The 18,333-nt window shown below is 39.2% G+C and overlaps 1 protein-coding gene across 2 annotated transcripts in view; it reads left to right on the plus strand.

Annotated features, from left to right (window-relative positions):
• Positions 1-18,333, plus strand: part of LOC137191948 (low-density lipoprotein receptor class A domain-containing protein 4-like) — a 228,506-nt gene that overhangs the window by 46,270 nt on the left and 163,903 nt on the right. Inside the window, exon 1 of one of the 2 annotated variants that reach the window (XM_067602456.1) lies at positions 6,170-6,618. The exons of the other annotated variant lie outside the window; for it this stretch is intronic. The gene's annotated coding sequence lies outside the window, so the exon portion shown is untranslated. Of the gene's footprint in view, positions 1-6,169; positions 6,619-18,333 lie in introns of those variants that run through there. 2 annotated transcript variants of the gene reach the window in all.

Below are 18,333 nucleotides of genomic sequence, written 5' to 3' on the forward strand. Positions count from 1 at the left end.
ATATCTGACCCGTTTAGATTAAAGAAGTAATAAGAAATATGGTAGACATATCTGACCAGACCCTTTCATTACATTTCACAGAAAAAAAAACACGTTTCTGAGAAATAATGGTTTTGTCTATGAATTTGGTGGACGGCTAAGAGTACTACAATACCCATGACCCAGGGCTACCGTTGTAATGGAGAAGAAGCCATGGGGCGCGAATCAGAGCCCAATGGATTGAAAATGTTTCATTGCTGAAGTTGTAAATAAAACATGGTGCCATAGTTGCTGAATTCACTCAGTTCAAACCGAACTTATTCACTCTGTAGATTGTAAAATTAGTTTTCTTTGTTTCCACCCACCATTAGTGGAACACGTGACCAGATTTTAAGCTCAGTGACAGGATTTTTACTTACGGATTTCCTCCAACTTCACAACTCTATTATATGGTGACACAGATGTTTCCTAGCAACAGATTTATACATTACTACAATAACTAAGAACTCAAGAAGGATTTTACACACAAACTTATTGATGGATTTATGTACTGCAGGTGCAACACAGTCCAGGAGAACATTCAGTAAATCGTATATTTTCCGAAAAAGTCTGGCTACTAAAAGAGAAAAGAAAAACACAGGGGGTGAGAAAGACAGCAATCTAAGAGAAAACAGATATAATAAGAGAGCTGGATACAACATTGCAAGTCAGCCATGCTGCCAGTTTGTCACAGTGGCCAGCCAAGGTACTGCAACTTTTAAAAAGAAAAAGCATTTTGCCGATAGGTCGCCATTATAAAAGAGATGTGTGTTAGACTGTTGACAGGACACCTCAAACTTCAAACAGGGTCAGTTATTACTTTTTGCAGTATGAATTTTCAAATCATAAAGGTTTGACATTTGTAAAACTTTCCCACAGCCTGACAAACTAGAAGCAATTTATACTGAAAATATTTGCACAGATACAGTAAAGTAGTGATTTTTGTATTTTATGCCATTATTAGAGAGACAACAGTAGAGATGACAGTAAATGAAGGGAGAGAGATGGGGAACAGCATGCAGTAAAGTGGTGATGGTTGGCACTTTAAACCCCAGAAAACCCCAAAGTTGCTTGTTTTAAGTATTATACAGTTTTAAGATGCGTATAATATACAATCTTAAGAGGCCCATTTCACCTAGAGGCCAGAAAAGTAAGATGACTTTCCCTCTACCTTCATCATACGCAGAGGTCATTATAAATACCTAAATAACAATGGAAGAAAAATGTTCTATAATGTTCTTCTCCAAACAAATCTCATTATACACGCTAATTGTCCAGTGTATTTAGAAAAGAATCTGGTGTACTGAGATGTCAGATTGTTCACACTAAAGAACACATAGTTTCACATTTTTATTTTTTCGGTTTTAAATATGGTTAATTGCTGATTACCCTAATTAACCACTGCAGATGAATGTGTTTAATTATTTAATCCCACAATTGTACGTACATGAAAATGGAGCCTGCATATGCACAGAACCTAGGTTTGTTTTTTTAGCTACACCCTTGAGAGTGAAACCAGCCAAAATGACCTGCCTGTGTAATAAACATCCCCACTCCAATGGTATAAAAAGAATGATAAAACTACAACAGGAACACACACACACACACAAACACTAGCAGACACTGAGATGTGTTTGTGTGACAGAGAGAGAGAGAGGAAGAGAGCGGGCGAGAGAGTGAAAGTGGAGGTGTATCGACTCGTGAAAGTTGTAGAGAAGATGAAAAAGCGACGCAGCCACCTCGGCTATCGCTCTGGAAGACATTTTTAGTCTGTTTTTCAATTTACATTTAATGAGATTTTCAGCAGCCTCTCTCTATTCTGTTGTTAGTGTTTATCCTATTCTGTCTCCACAGCCGCATCTTTTATACCTCTGCAGTTCACCCTGTCTGAGCTGGATTGGCTTGTTTGTATAAATAGCTTACCGCCGCAAACCCTGAGTATGTGTGTGTGTATCAGTATCAGTGTGAATATGTTGTGTTGTATGGATGTTCTTGTCTATACATGTGTAGATATATATACAGTATATATTCCAAATGGGCAGCGGTCCTGCTTGCGTATGTGTGTGTGTGTGTGTCTTGTAGCAGCGTGCACTGAGGCATTTCCCTGTGTTATTTCTGTCTCCTTTACAGCATCTTGTGTTAGTGTCTGGCATCCAGAAGAAGGGAGAGACATTTTTTCCACTTATCAACCAACCAGCCTCCTATTCACAACCTCCTCCTGGTGGCTCGGATTAAAGTGGAATTTCCTACCTTTATCCTGCCTCTGCGCTCTGTTTTGTGTCCTTCATTGCTACTTATCACTTTCTGTATTTAAGCGAACAGAGATGAGGATGATAAATACATTGTGTTTATTAATCGCCACACCCTCTGAACTATATTCCACTTCACCTAGCTGCTGCACAGATATGAAACAAAATAGCAGGTGAGCTTGGAGAAGCCTGCACCTGTCTGTGCATCCCAAACCTACCACTTTGCACTTTGTACTTGTGTCTGTGCAATTAAAATAAAGCCCTAACAGTGTGTTCGCACAGAATTCGACACAAATTTTAGACCTGGCACGACTACAAAGTCAATGGAAGTCCATCCAATAGTTGTTGAGACATATCAACTTGCTGGAGCTGGATAAAAAGTCAGGTGATCACCATCTTGTGGGGATAATGAATGTCTAAATATACTCAAATTTAAAGGTAACCGCCCAACATTGCCATGTCCTCCAGAGAGAGAGGCATTTCTGTTGTCACACAGTCACGAGTGAGGTCATTAGGAGACCGATATGAGGATGGTGTTAAATGATTTGGAGGGTCCTCTTAATGTTTCTGCGTGTTAGCATCATATCCTGGTTTTAGACATATGAATGATGAATATGGATGAAACTGGGATATTGTGGCATGGAAAATAGTAATATACCTTTCATTTTTTTGGTTTTATCAAACAGCCCCTAGCCTAGCATCTGATGCCTTTCCCATCCTGTTTAATAGCCTATTAAACAACACTCTATGAGCACTCACCCACTCATAGAGAAGCCTATTATTAATAGGCTTCTCTATGAGTAGATGAGTGCCTCGATATGTGCTGTAGATACAGTCACTCCTGAGTCCCAAAACACCCCATTAAGTCTCCCAAATCAGTCATTCATCTTCGCACCTGCAGAGGGTGTATTTTGCATACATCTTACACAGCACTCTGTATTGTACCTTTAAAGGCAGGATCCTAGAGTTTTCTATACCTCATACCTACCAAAAGACAATAATCTAATCATTACAGTGTGTAAGATATTGAGTATCATCACAAAAGTATTCTCAAGTTCTATACCTGCGTTCCTTTTTAAAGTGACATGCTTGACATCATAATTCTCTCTTACAGGCTCTATTCCTCCTTTGTCCCTGTGTGTTCAAACAGATCTACTCCCCCATCTCATTTTCTTCCCTCACTGTCTGCTGTATGTTACCTCACAAAGCAGAAAAAGGCCTGAAAACAACCATATAAAAATCTATAGCTACACAAGAGATGCCATAGCTCTGAGCTATGGGATCACTGTGGGAATTTCTCAGGGTAGGTACACATTATTACTAATAACACATCTCTGAACCTTTGTTATGGGCATACACTAGCTGGGGTTGGTTAGGGTTTAATGACACTCTACGGATATATAGACTGTGTATGGGTTTGTGTGTGAGGGGGAAGATATGTGTTTAAAGAATGTGTTTGCTTGAGGTAAAGAAGCCCTGTTTATGTTTGTAAGATGAGTCGTATGATTCAGACTGCTGGGAACAACCTGTGTGTTTGTGTGTGTGTGTGTGTGTTTGAGTGTATGTGTGTGTAAATGAAGCCTTTCACCATGAGCTTATGCATTCACACACTGCCTGAGTCCCAGTGAGGTATTTGTTACGGGGCAAACACACTGTATCATTACTAGGGTCCTGAGAAGGTAATAGGAAACAGAATGAGTCATCATATAGGATGTGATAGCAGTGTGATACGGTATGACTAGAGCCTGAGGCCAGACTGTTGTTTAGTCGCTCATCTTTCCTTGCTTCCCTCATTCTTTTCTTCCTTCCTCATACAGTATGTAGGAAACTTGCTGGACTTGTTCCTGGTGGTTTAATACGCGGAAAAACCTTAAGCTCATACTCATATGGAGAATGGTAATAAATGAAATGAATAAATTAAAGTCGAACTGAAATAAAATTATCAAGAAATCAGAATACAGTATATATACTTGGTGTTTGTTTTGACTTGTGTGCTTATTTGGTCAAAATTGTAATTATCACAAAGAAGAAATTTAAATGTAATTCATTGTCTTGCAGTGATAGTGCCCCCTACATTAGTGTTCTCAAGTAGGTGTGAATATTTGTACAGACTGATGACGTCGGGACTGTAATTTGATTCATGCAATATCTGTGTCACTTTAATTCCAAAGTACACACAGGTAGTTAAACAACAGGAGGATGAACAGTGTTGCCAACTTAGTGACTTTCTCACTAGATTTAGTCACCAGTATTTCTCAGTGAACGAGTGCTAATGTAGCTCTCTGATTAAACAGTATCACCTCACTCTGAGCGCATGAGAACAGCACATACTGGTAACCATTGTAGCATTATTTTAACCAATGTAGAGATAATGGTAAGTGTCAGGGACATATGACGCGCCAAAACTTGTCCATGAAAGTTTCAGAATCTGTTGCCTATGTGACTGGCCTTAGCTGAACACAGCTTCCCTTATCAAATTTGACCAAATAAATATATTTTTGTGATATAAAATTGATCCTGTAACATATTGCAAGGTCATTAGTGACATCACTATGAGAGGAGCTTACGGGAAGGGCTCCACAATAGGAGGAGTTGAACAGAGTATATAAGGAAGTGTTTTTGAGACTGTGTCTCAGTGCTGCTCCGTGGACCAGACTCAGTTTGCTTGTATTTTGCTCAATACACAGTAAATCTATTTTGCATTGAACTCTGCCAGTTTCAATAAGCTTCTTTGAGTTTTGGACAAATATGTTGTGGGACACCTGAAGATTCATTGTCCCATCTGAAGGATTTTTCCACGACATATGTATATGTAATTATGTCATGACGTCATAGATATGTAAATTAGCATGACATCATCAAGTGACATCTACAGGCTTTAGCTACTTCCCTCAGAAAATAGTTGGCAACACTGAGGCTGACGTTGTTAACTGTTGCTTATTCCCATCTGTGTTTTGAGCACTCCTCATGTTAGTCCGTGTTTCCGTCTGCTACAGAAGGTCATGATTCGAATCACTGGGTGATGCACGGAGCGCTGACGTGACAGGATTCTGTTGCTGTGGTCACAACTTGGCCCCTGATAGAGAAACAGCTAATGCTAACGCTAGCTAGATCCCCCTCATTTCTGTATCATATGGAACAAGTGGGTAGCTCCCGGTTTGAAGAGTGAAGCCAATGCAGAAGTGCCTTAAACCTGCATTCTTTCTAATGGCCAGCAGGGGGCGACTCCACTGGCTGCAAAAAGAAGTCCGATTGTATGGAAGTCTATGAGAATATGACCCTACTTCTCACTTGATCTATGATCCCAGTAAACACTTTCTTAATGGGTTTACGGTCTCAATCGCTAGTATCAAGTCTTCTTCAATACAGCATGATTTCATGAGTTCATTTAGTAAATTATGGCCCAATTTAGAGTAAAATAGATGATAAAGCAGCATATGCTTTAGGGCATGGCTACATTGCGATTGACAAGTCGGTACCATGGCGACAACGTTGATTACATAACGTAACTGTGGCGTAACCACAGATTCACAGAGTATAGGCGTAGCTGCGTAGTGTGTTTTCAGTTCATAAAAGTTAATTGTAACATTTTGGTCATCCAAAAAAGTAGGGATGCACGATATTGGATTTTTTGTCGATATCCAATATGCCGATATTTCCAACTCACTGTGGCCGATTGCCGATGCTGATACCGATATATGCACCGATACCGATATATGCACATATTTTTTTCCAGATGGCTGAGGAGACTATTATGCATGCAAGCATAGATTGTACTAAGTATGATCAAGAAATACAATATATGAAGGAAGAATTTAGGAAGCCTTAAAACTTTAATGAACCTGCCAAGTAGGAGGAGCAGTAGAGTTCCCCCCTCCCCCCAAACAGAGTGGTACATCCTGTCAGCCGAGGTGTTTCCTATCTGTGCAGCCGAATTTAGCAGCCCTTCGACGGACTGTTTCTCCGTGACGGTTTTGGTGCTTCCTCCGCAGGCTCTACTTCACTCAAGCTGCCCGTCAGACCCTGTGCTTCTTCCCACTTTAACCTGAATAACAAACCGGGGCTCGGTGCTCCGGTTGGATCCACATGGAGAGCCGGGGCCAACGTTAGCTGAGAGGCTAGCGGAGCGTTAGCCGTAGCATGACCGGAGGGAGGCACAGCCAGCTAGCCTCTGCTAGCCTCTGAGCTAACGTTAGCCCCGGTTCTGCATGTGAATCCGACCAGAGCACTGAGCCCCGGTTTGTTATGCGATGACATGCCGATAATATCGTGTATCCCTATAAAAAAAGTCTTGTGCAGCATTTGGTTGTGATAAAAGATCCTCTAAGGAGTCAGATGTTCATCTTTTCCGGTGAGTACATTTTGTTTTAATGGTTTTAGGCCTGTTTTGCACTAGCAGAAATTAGCAGTAGCACTAACGTTATCACGGTTAACCATAGATTGGAAATGTACCGTGCTAACCAAGCTAGCAGCTAGCGCTACGGTCACCTCCACCCTCTCGTCCAAATATGGTCACTTCTGGCTCCAAAAATCAAACATCGTTACGGTCAAATCCAAGATGGCGATGGTCAAAACGCTAAATTCGAGGTTTCAAAACGACAGTTCACAAACCAATGGGTGACATCACAGTGACGTCCATATTTTTTCACAGTCTAAGGTATGAACACAGCACTGTCTGTGAGAGCTTCCAATAACTCAACAGATGTTGAAATAGGATGAACAAAAGGCACAAATATAACTTCATATGCTAATGTTAGCAAGGGAGAATGACTAGCGTACATTTTCTGAGTGAAAGCTAATTAGCCTAGCTAGCTTGCTTCCACTACAAGTTTAATACAGTCTTTACAGTACAATAGGTCCGCCCAAATTTGAAATGTTGTAAAGGGACAGACTTGTTTAAAAAGGAAGAAACAAATTGTATGCTCATGTACTATACAGAAATATGACAGCCTCCAGTTAGTAGCACACCATAGAACTTGACAGTGTGTCTCTGATCAACTCTGGCCCTCAACTGTCAGTCAAACACTGCCATGGGAAGCACCCAAACAGAGGCTTGAAACTTCAACACTTTTCACCACAGATATGCCCAAAAAGTATTATGTTCTTTTGAAAAATGGAAAATGTGCACAATATCCATAGTATCATTTTAGTTACTATTTCCTAACACAAAAAGTGAATACAATTCAAATTGTAGTTGGAAGAAAACATGGAAATAGAAAATAAAAATGAGATGAAAATAAGAAATGAAAGGAAGTGATATAAATAAAAACATATCCTGGAGAACAGACATAAAAAGGCAGCAGGTAAACAGACTGACAGACGTGTGCGGGGAATCAGGCTGAGACGCGTCTGTACAATTAGGTGTGATTAGATTAGACTACTGTGCTGGATAAAGCCTAGGGATATACTGGCCTAGTTGGGACTCTCTCACACACACACACACACACACACACACACACACTTACACACAAAGTACTACCATAGCTTTTAATGCATGACAAGTAATCCTGACTTATGTAATTGTGTGCTTGTCATCACAGACAGACAGGTTGTCTAGCTGTCAGCTGTGTAATTGTGTCTACATGATGACAAAAGTAAACTGCGGTCAATCAGGACACTGATGTTCAACAACAATCAGCCTCATTTGTCATTAGTCTGTATTGTTATCCTAGATTAAACACTGAAAGAAGCTGAAATGCTTGTCCAGAAGAACGTCTTTCAATCAAATGAAGCGTGAATGACAAATTCCTTTGAGGATTACATGCTAGGTGTTAATTTGCAGCTGAAATTTTCTGATACAATCACTTGAGTGTTTCTCAGGAATTAAGCCCAATGACCTTGTCTCTGTTTTGATTGATGCACACTGCAGTTTTTTTGAGGCTACCGTTTTTTGACCCTCAAGATGAAATCCACTTGTTGGATTTTCACTTGAGGATTGATGCATTTGTGGCATTTTCTTTGTGTCTTTTGATTTGCCCAAGGGGATCTGCAATCTCAAGTCGAAACAGCGCCTCTTATTTATTGCTGATTATTTGATGGGGGGTGATAATGTTGCCTTGATTAGTGTTAGACAGCTTTAATTGGTAGACTGCAGTGGAGAGTGACTGCACAGGAAGGACAAAAACAAATACTGTGTTTACGCGTTTGCACTATCTGAAATAGTGGCTCCTATCTTGTTTCAGGTCTATTTCATGAAGAACTATTAGAACAAGAAGATATTCCATTTTTAGTAATCTTCTTCTTCAAGTAGCCTAATTTTTGGAGTAATCTCAGTTTAGGTGTGGGTTTTTTAACAGAAAGCTGTTGTTACAAATTGAGTACATAGGGTTTGAAAGATCTGATTGTGTGAAAGAGGATTTTATCACCCATCCCTTTACCCCTTTTCATGACAGTGCAATACTAAACAGTTGTAGTTCTCCTTTAATCTTTTAAAAAAACTATTTACGACAATCTTTAATTGATAAAACAATCTAACATCAAGGTCCATGTAGTATCTGTTCCGGGGCTTGTGACTGTATCACACGATCCTCATCAGGAGCCGTGGAACTGTACTGTAGATGTTCAAACTGTGCATGATCACCTGTAGGACTTGTGACTGAGTCACTGTTCCTTCAAGAGCAAAGAAATTTGAAAAATATTTGATCTTTCGAATGTAATATTCTGGAGCATGGTGCCAGACAGTATTTCAATTTATTAGTCAGTACGCTGTAGGAGTATTTAAAGCAGGGGATTTTCAGGTAGCACATTTAATTTTCGCTAGGCACATTATGCAGTTAAAGACACAAAGGCTTCAAACGAGACAGACATTCAGAGCTGTTTCATTAAGTGACTGAATGTGCAGACTGCTTTTTCTTCAGTGTGTGAAGATGTTAAACTGTGTCTCATCCCTGCTGGTGTGGTGCTGATGTCAACATATAGTCAAGAGTGGTCATATATTTAATGAACCTCGGTCTCATAGTAACAGATAATAACCCTGCTCATTAAATCCTGAGGAAAAAAAAAGTTTCCTTATGTATAGTAACAGTGACCTTTGGCTGATTAATGCAGAATGAGATCAGCATGCAGTGACTGGGAAACTCCAAAAGGATTCGGAGCTGCAGTGCTTTAACTGCATTATTATCACACTTATTTTCCTTAGTCAGCTTCTTGTCTCACTGCAGTTTTATGGCTGCTGAGACAAAGACTTGTCTGTGAAAATAAGGACTCATAACAAGTTGTTTCATGTAGCGTTTTACCTCTAATGTCCTTTTAGAGCAGAATTCAATGTGCCATTAGGTTTGACCTATCTACCCCGGTTCCTTCTTGGACTCTGCTTGAAATTTCATTGTGGTTCCAGTGCAGTCTGTGCCATGAAGCAGTGGCTCCCAAAATGAGGTCAAGGGACTTCCAGGAGTCTGTGCGGGGACCCCCCCCTCCCCCCCACCCTTCACAAAATTTTCTGTATAACAATATTTAATAATCAGTGAGTAAAAAACATCTTTAGGTATTATTTATTAAGAGTTTGCATCTCAAAAACTCCAAATAACTCACCAACACTCATCAGAATCTGATTCAAATAATTGATATCACCTTGTTCTAGCTGAGCCCCGCCCACTTCAAACCAGTGAGAAGAACGCAGAGAAAAAAGAAATCTCTCATGTAAAATAACCAAAGTGACTCTAACTTTGGCAGATGTTGCAAGCCAATATTCACAGTAAGAAGAGTAGAAGTTTTCAGCTGTCTGCAGTGTAATAGTTCACATTTCACTCACACATAACTAAAACCCTACATCAGCAGGCTGATTTTATCTTCAGCTTATTGGACATAAATCACAACTGGCCAGTTTTGGAAAGCCAAAGATAGGTGTTTGAGATATTTTATTAGCATTACTGCTATGGTGTAGTTTGTCCACCAGACAGCACTGGGGACTCCATTGTTGGCAACAAGCTGATCCTCGTGAGTTAACCCAACGCATCATAGCTCAGCTGACCGCTACAGATCCAAACAGAGTCTGCATTTGTGCGTCTGTTACATGTCTTCATGGTAAGATGCTCATTTACTAGTGAAATACATGATTTGAATGATATTAAACCACACCCCCTCATTTCACCGTTTTGCATAACGCTAAGCTAAATAGCCTGGTTTTGCTACAGTAAGCTAGCCACGGGGATCAGTCACCTCTGCACATACAGCACAGCAGTTGAGTGGTGTAAAGCTCAGTGACAAACTTGATTTTATGTTTATTTGTTACACAGTCAATAAGACAGATCTAGCAAGTAAATCATTCTCTCTCATAACAGAAGGTTGCTTTTTCTGAAGCTTTCAAACACATCTTACAAGATTCTTTTGTCAACTTTCTTTAAATTTTTTTTTGAGGACTTGTATCAGAATTGATTTGAAGTACAAGGTAACACATCCTCTGATCTTTACATCTAGAGAGCAGGAACATTTTCTGTCAAAAGGCAAAGAACTGCAAGGTCACTGCACATGAACTTTGTTTAGTTTGGTCAAAATCTTAAATGTTGTGTAAGGTGGATCAAATTACAGTATTACATAAAAATGACACTAAAAGATTTGGAAACTTCTTATATAAAGCACATTATATGCTGATAGCTTTTGACTTGCTTGTGAGGTTACACAGTTTGTTCACTGATTGTGATAGTTGTTGGCCTTATCCCTCCTTACTGTCAATCTTAAGTGTACATAATCCAATTATGTACACTGTACGTAATACGATTATGTGCTGTTGAAAACAAGAGACAAGTAACATGTACTCTTGATTTTAGCTGTTGGTGAGAAACTGTCAATCATATGTCGGCATTTTGAAATGAGCCAATGATAAGCGTGTATGTGTGGTAGCAATGTCTAGCCAACATAGAATTGCATTACATACAGTATTTTTTACCAACTAACGACTTCTCATGTTTATTTGTGTGTGCATTTGTGTGTCTGAGTGCAACATGTGTGTGCATACGTGTTTAATATGAGTTTAAGTGTATGCATGTCTCAGTATCTTCTTTTGTGTGTGTGTGTGTGTGTTTGGTCTGAGGAATTCATTTCCTTCCAGACAGTCAGTCAGACCTCTCTCAGGGGAGGCGGGTCGCTCTGTTCAGCTGTGCTCTGCTGTCTGATTTTCTTTTAACTTTTCTCTTTTTTTAAATTTTCTATTTTCCCCAGTCAGAGGGAACTAGATGGATTTTTGCTGCGTGACTGCAGCCTGTAATGTCTCTGCTGCCTCTAGCTGCTGCTTTTGCACATGCTGTGCCTCTTTGTTCTTCATGTCTCTGTATTTAACCATACGTGCATATTTTCATGTTTACATACTTCTCTGAATGGCAAGCAAGGTTGGACTTGTGTGTTTGCCTGTCTGTGTTTTTGTGTGTGTACTTCATTGTGGAAGAAGGGAAAGTGTCAGTTTAAAGGCAGCAGTCTTTTATTTGATATTCTTATATACTGCATTCCCTAGTGTTCCATTTCGATGTAGATCTTTTTCTGGTGCTTTTCTTATATTATTAGATTTTGATTTTTTTTTTTTAAACTTTATTTATAGGTTTTTCATAAAATATACACACAAACATTAAAGCACACATTCCCACCCTTCGTGGACACTCAAAAATAAAAATAATAATAATGCAAATAAAATTAAATTAATAAAAAATGAATAAGTAAATTAACATTATTAATTAAATGTGTGAAAACAAAGGGGATTTGTTTGTTACAATTGAAATCACTCAATAGTCAGACACCTAGTGCAAAGGGACACATAAATATTAGTGCTGGGCAGTATGACCAAAAATTTGTATAGCAGTATTTTTTGAGATTCGGTTGGCTGGCTGGATCAATGTTCAGCTCCACACAGTAAGAAAAATGCAATAACAACACAGAACTGTGTGAGGAATTACAGTATGCAAGTCTCTATCATCTAGCAGTAGTCCATAAACCTGCTCAGTGTGTATCTTATAATTTTATTCTTGCAATTTGGAAACTTGCAGACATGAACCATTTATTTTCATCTGCTAAGTTACTACTTCTCTAGCATGAACAGACACTGAGCTATCCACAGCCTCAGACGTAAACAAATCGATGTGCAAACTTCCTCAGATGTAGTTCCCCATGCAGTTAGCCATAATGCTGCAACAGGTGGCTAGTTCCTGTGTTTACTTTCGTTCAGACTCACAAACTTTTGAAGCAATTCATGTAAAAGTCATGTTTATTTCTAAGCAGTAGGAGGTTGACGGAGATTGCCCCAATAACCGTCATTATATGCAAGGCCTCGTTTGCCCAAATATTAATCTGAATCTCCAGAATCTCAATAATGGTGCTACCTTGCTAGCTAGCGAGCTGTACCCAGCACGCCATTCGGCAGTGTAATTTTGTAAATGTACAATTATTAGTGTTACAAATTGTTTGTGTCACAAATTGTTGTGTGCCATGGTATTTTGCGCTGTTAAAGATAGTTAGTTGTGGTTTATTAATTGTTGTGTTATAAAGTTAGTACCATTAGTAAGAAGGTTACGCGGTTAATAGGGCTCCCCTCTCAATATACTCTATTGAGAGGGGATTTTGTATATTTTGCCGCTTAATGAAGAGTTACAGCAGTTATTTCAGCTATGCACTGTATATGAAAAATTCAAACTGGTATATGGGTACATTGCCCAGCACTAATAAACATGCACATATACACACATAGATATATACAATACATACACGAGGGGTGGGTGATACTGCAACATTTGGTTTTGATCCAATACTAAGCAGTGTTTCCTCCACATTTCTCCATTTTCTATTTATCTGTTTAGCGTCGTCAGGTTAGGTTAATCCATTGTTGCTAACTTTGGAGCTAACCCCTTCACTTTTCCAGCAGTTGGGGAAACAACAGACGTGACTTTTCATGGTTTTAACAAGCTGCAGCATTTATTAACTGACACACTGTAGTCTGTACTGTACATTTACTGCCAGACTGACAACTTACTGCTAACCTTTTTCTCTGCTCCGCTCGCATTCACCGTTATTTTTCTGCCGCTCGCCCTCTCACTTAACCACTCACTCGCTTACGCTCTGCCCTATTCCTTAAAAGGAGTTATGCTACCTGCAGTTTCCCAGGCAACAACACAGACGTTAACTCACGTTTCGAGACAGTGCTGCTCAGAGGCTCCCAAATGCTATTGATTTGCAAATGAATGGATACTTGGTGTTATTTTTGACATTTAAAAAAATATTTTTTGGCCTGGCAGGGGTTTTTGTTGGCCTGGTGGGCCGACAGGCCAGTACTATCATAGGGGAAACACTGCCAAGTAATACAGAGCAAGAATCACTGATATCAGTACTGATAATATGTTAATATAGTCAATACTGACTGCATCATCAATAGGCTAAATCTGAATACATTTTCATGACCACTAAATGATTTGCCAAAGATTAGCAATCATTGCCATTGTGAGACCAGGGTTTGATTCCCAACTGAAGCATGTGGTATAGTTTTTTCAATTCCATTAAAATGATTAATATATTATTTGAATGTCTAAATGTAGTCTATGCTTAACCAGTCTGCTAAAGTAACAGCTAATGATGACCAATTACAGTTTGTAAATGTTAACATTAACCAATGCTGAAGATCTGATTCGACTAAAATATTAATTTCACGACTATATACTGTATACCTAGATATTCTTCTCTCTGTGTTTGGGGTCTGTCTGAAGGCATTTCCCTCCTTCTCCCTTTTTTTCTGTTGCAGCTCAAAGTTCTCTTTCTTGTGTTTTTTAATGTGTTTAATTTGTTCATTGACAGCTGTGATATAGCTCCACTCGACACTCTTTCGTTCAGCCATCACTGCATTCATGTGTCGGATTGGTGCCAGTAGTCAGAGTGGACACTACTTGGCGCTCTGCGTATGTTCATTGTTTGAGTGCACACATGACACCACAACAGCAGTGGAGAAGCAAAGAGCGCATGCACGAAGACGTGATCACTGTTCACAACAACAGAACGTTGCACACAGTTCTACTCTTTGATGAAATGGGTACAATGTAGAAGAGAGAAAACAAAACGAAATGTAGTATCTGTAGTATTGATACTTTGGGATCGATCCGTCCACCCCTAATACACACATACTCATACATATATAAAGACATATACATACTCACATATCTCAACACAAATATTTAAATACAGATATACATAGACACAGACAGCTTCCAAGATAAATCATATAAATCATTATAAGATTGTGTAACGGTGATTTCCAGATAGGCAAATAAATGATGCTCCAGCTTATATGGAAAGATATTGTAGCTAAGATCTGATGCTATTTGGTTTTGGAAAAGTTTAATTTATAGCCTGAGAGTCTTCCAAAGTGGGGAAACATATTTATAAGCTGAGGTAAGGATTCTGCTGGGTTAGATACATAGAGAAGGAGGTCATCTGCATAGAGAGAAACTTTATGGGTAGATCCCCCTCTCACAATACCAGCTATATTTTCGTCTGCTTTTAGAGTTATAGCCAAGGGTTCAATAGTAATATTAAATATATATGGAGGTAGGCAGCAGCCTTGTCTAACGCCGGGATGGAGGAGAAAGTGGCCTGAACATATGGAATTGGTTCACAATTCCACGCCTACTTTATGCAACGCCTTTGGGGTTGCATAAAGTAGTCTGATCCACGTAATGAATGACGGGCCAAATCCAAATCTTTCTAGAACAGCGAGAAGGTACTTCCATTCAATTCGATCAAAGGCTTCTTGGCGTATAGGGAGAGCACATCTTCCACTTGCTGTGCAGATTGAGAAGAGTAGAGCACATTTAACAGTTTACCCATGTTGTAAAAAGAATGCCTGCCTGGTATGAAGCCTGTTTGGTCAGGTGCAATGATGCTAGGAATCACTGTTTCAGTGGGTTGAGAGAGGATCTTGGTGAGAATTTTATAGTCAGAACAAAGAATGCTTATAGGTTGATAGGCACCATGGTCTAAGGGATTTCTGTCTTATAGTCTTATAGTGATGTCAACAGTTAACCGTTAATGGGTTAACTGCTGAGAATATTTTTGACCAGTTATACATGTTGGTCTATAGATTAATTTGCATGCATACTCTGCTGACGGATAGAGGGTTACATGTTCACAACATCAGATATTCTTATTGAATGGATAAAGTACAGGTGTAAAACAAACTTCTACATGGAGTGTTGCATTATGGGTTGTTTGTAGCCTTAATGTTGCTACTGAGTGCCTTTAAGTCTGTTTATAGTGAGTGTGTTAGAGTCAGTCAGCCCTAAAATTGTTTTGTTAGTCCAGTTTAACCTGCAGGAGTTTCTGAGGGCTCATGTGTTTTTCTGCCACTGAGGAAACAAATTCGTGATGAGTGAAAACGAGTCCAAAGTGTCTTCCAACATCTCTACTGCAGAAACAGAATATGTCAAGCTGCCAAATATCACTGTGGCAGATGATAAGGAGCTCAAAAAGACAAACAGGCAGTCGTATTAATGCTACCTGCCAGAGAAAATAATTTTTGACTGCTTCCCAGAGCCTGGCAGGAGAGTGTGTGAATATGTAACTATACTATGACTTAAGTTATATTTAAAAAGTAATGTAAAAGGGGGGCATCTTATAATCAGAGTCACCTTATAATCATATTAATTTTTGTATTCGTACCTTGAGCCAAAGTATGTTATGCCATCGAGAGCTACTGTGACTAAAGGCATTGAAAAACAAAGGATGAGTATGAGCATGTTTAGTTATTTCAAAATGTAAAATGTATAGAAAAAAACAAAAAGAAACAGACAAAGAAACAGAAAAAGAAAAAGGGAAGCCCTAAATCCCTATGCAGATCTCGTACTAATCGTACTAATCTCCTCTAAACTAAGGAAGTAAAAGCACATGAGAGGTGCTTGTTGTCTGGGAAACCACTAAACTAAGGCCTGCAGAACATTTCTTGTCAGACTTTTAAGGCACAAATAGTCAGTAATAATAGTCAGAATAGTATAAACCTTATAGCAGCAAACAGAAATGGTATCATCAATAGTCATAACAATGGCACTAACAACAATAACAACATCAGGCAAAAATAGCTTAAACCTGAGGTAGAAACATTGGTATCAAAATATAGCCCTTAAATATAGGTGTCAAACCTATAAAATATCAAAATGGAACAGTCCAGAGTAGATACTTACATAACTGTTGTACCCACCTTAGGCATCAGAGAGCACAGTTATATTTTCAAGTATCAGAAGGTTGAGAAGTAAATGTATGAGCCATTGTTTTCAATGAAGAATGAGGCTACTCTCTTTTAAGTAGCTGCACCAGTGAGAGCAGGTGTTACTTGCTTTTCCATCAGCTGTTGTGCCCAAAATTTGGATAAATTCAACTTCGATTGCAAGTATGCTTACTTCTGCAAGGTTCGTTCATTGGCATTCTGACAGACAGAAGGTGGAATTTCATTGGTGCACCATTGGTGGTGTCTAGTGGTTACAGACATACAGAGCTTGTTATGCTAATAGGGAACTTATGAACAAGCTCAAAATGGGCATTCACTGTATGTAGCGATAGTTTAGCTAAGTAGGCCTATCTTAAAATAAGTTGAATTCTTGTAGACTCTAGGCTGACACCAGTCTGGCCCTCCTCTCTACCAGCAGTACCTGCAGCAGCGAGTCTGACCAGCAGCAGCAAAGGGAGGAGGACAGAGGAGACGATGAATGATGCCACAGAGCTGTTAACAAGCTTACTGTTAAGGACCAGCAGCTTTTCTAAACAGTAGAGTCTTAGGGCTTCAACCATTAATCAGTATGAAATGTTATTCTAAGGGTCTTGTCAATAAAGAGATAAGATCTGGTGTTAATTAGTCTTCATATTATACACTGGTTATTACAAACAAGTGTACAATAAATATATATATATATATATATATAATATTAATATAACTTTTATTGTAGGGATTGTAAATGCTGTAAACCTTGGTGCTTTGAACGTTAGTAACTTAATTAATTATTGTTATCGGTCCTGTAATTCCGTATCGGTGCATCTGTAGAAAACAGTGTACATTTTCTGTGTTGGGGCATTTCAGTCTTTGACATTTATTACATCTACAGCTATCTGGGCCTCCAGAGCCCCTCTGGTGTCAAATGCGCCTGTAAATTACATGCACGTGACTCTATGGACGTAAGGAACAATTCTATGGTAGTTTCAACTGATTCCACTGCCAGTGTGTTCAACTTTGGGTCCTGGCGTTGTGGGCTCTGTATGTGCACAACAGCACCACTGAAGGAAAAAAGTCAGAGGCCTAATTTTAAGGATGGTAGTGAGAAGGGTTGAGAACAGGGGTGACACAGACATGTCTGATGATGAGGTGTAGGAGCATAGTGTATAAGTTAGGTAAAGACAAAGTTTGTACTCAGTATATACTCCTGTGTTCATATATGAGTGTGTGTGGCACTGGAAAAGATTTTTTTTTTTTTAATTGAAAATGTTCAGTGTAAAAGTTGTCATAATTGTCTCTTTGGTGTGATGCTAAATATGCGTTTTGCATCATTGGCAGATGAACCAAAAAGTTCATTTTGGACCCTCATTGTGCCTTTTGATTTAAATGATTGTAGCCTGTTGTTGAATTATTAAGCCACTTTGTATGATGTTAATGCGTGATAGCTTTAACTTTGCATGTCATTTCTTTGTCAGCAGTAAATCTTTGCAGACCATGTATAAACAGATGTAATGCACTTTGCGCTCCACTAGAGGTCTTCACGGGTCCACTTGGTTTTGAGGAATCAAGACCGCCAGTTTGTGCCAAATTATGTTGAGTCTAATCCGGTGAAAACACCACAAACATCTGTTTGTGCAGAGTTTGTTTTCACATTCATCTGCTAAAGTTTCTCTGTGCTCAACTTAATTGTGAGTTTAAGGCGTGTACCTAGGAGCATGATTTATGACATCACAACTAGTTTGGAGCCAATCGTGGTCCAGTATGCAACTTACAGAAGTGTGATGTGGAAACTTGAAACCTCCAGCGCTCCAGGGGATTGTTCACTAACGGAGAAGGAGTAGATGGCATTTTAAGAATTTCTAGTTATGTAAAACTGTTATGGTAAGTTATGGTAAAACTGTA

This window comes from Thunnus thynnus, chromosome 10 (genome assembly GCF_963924715.1).
Source record: "Thunnus thynnus chromosome 10, fThuThy2.1, whole genome shotgun sequence".
Classification (NCBI taxonomy): domain Eukaryota; kingdom Metazoa; phylum Chordata; class Actinopteri; order Scombriformes; family Scombridae; genus Thunnus; species Thunnus thynnus.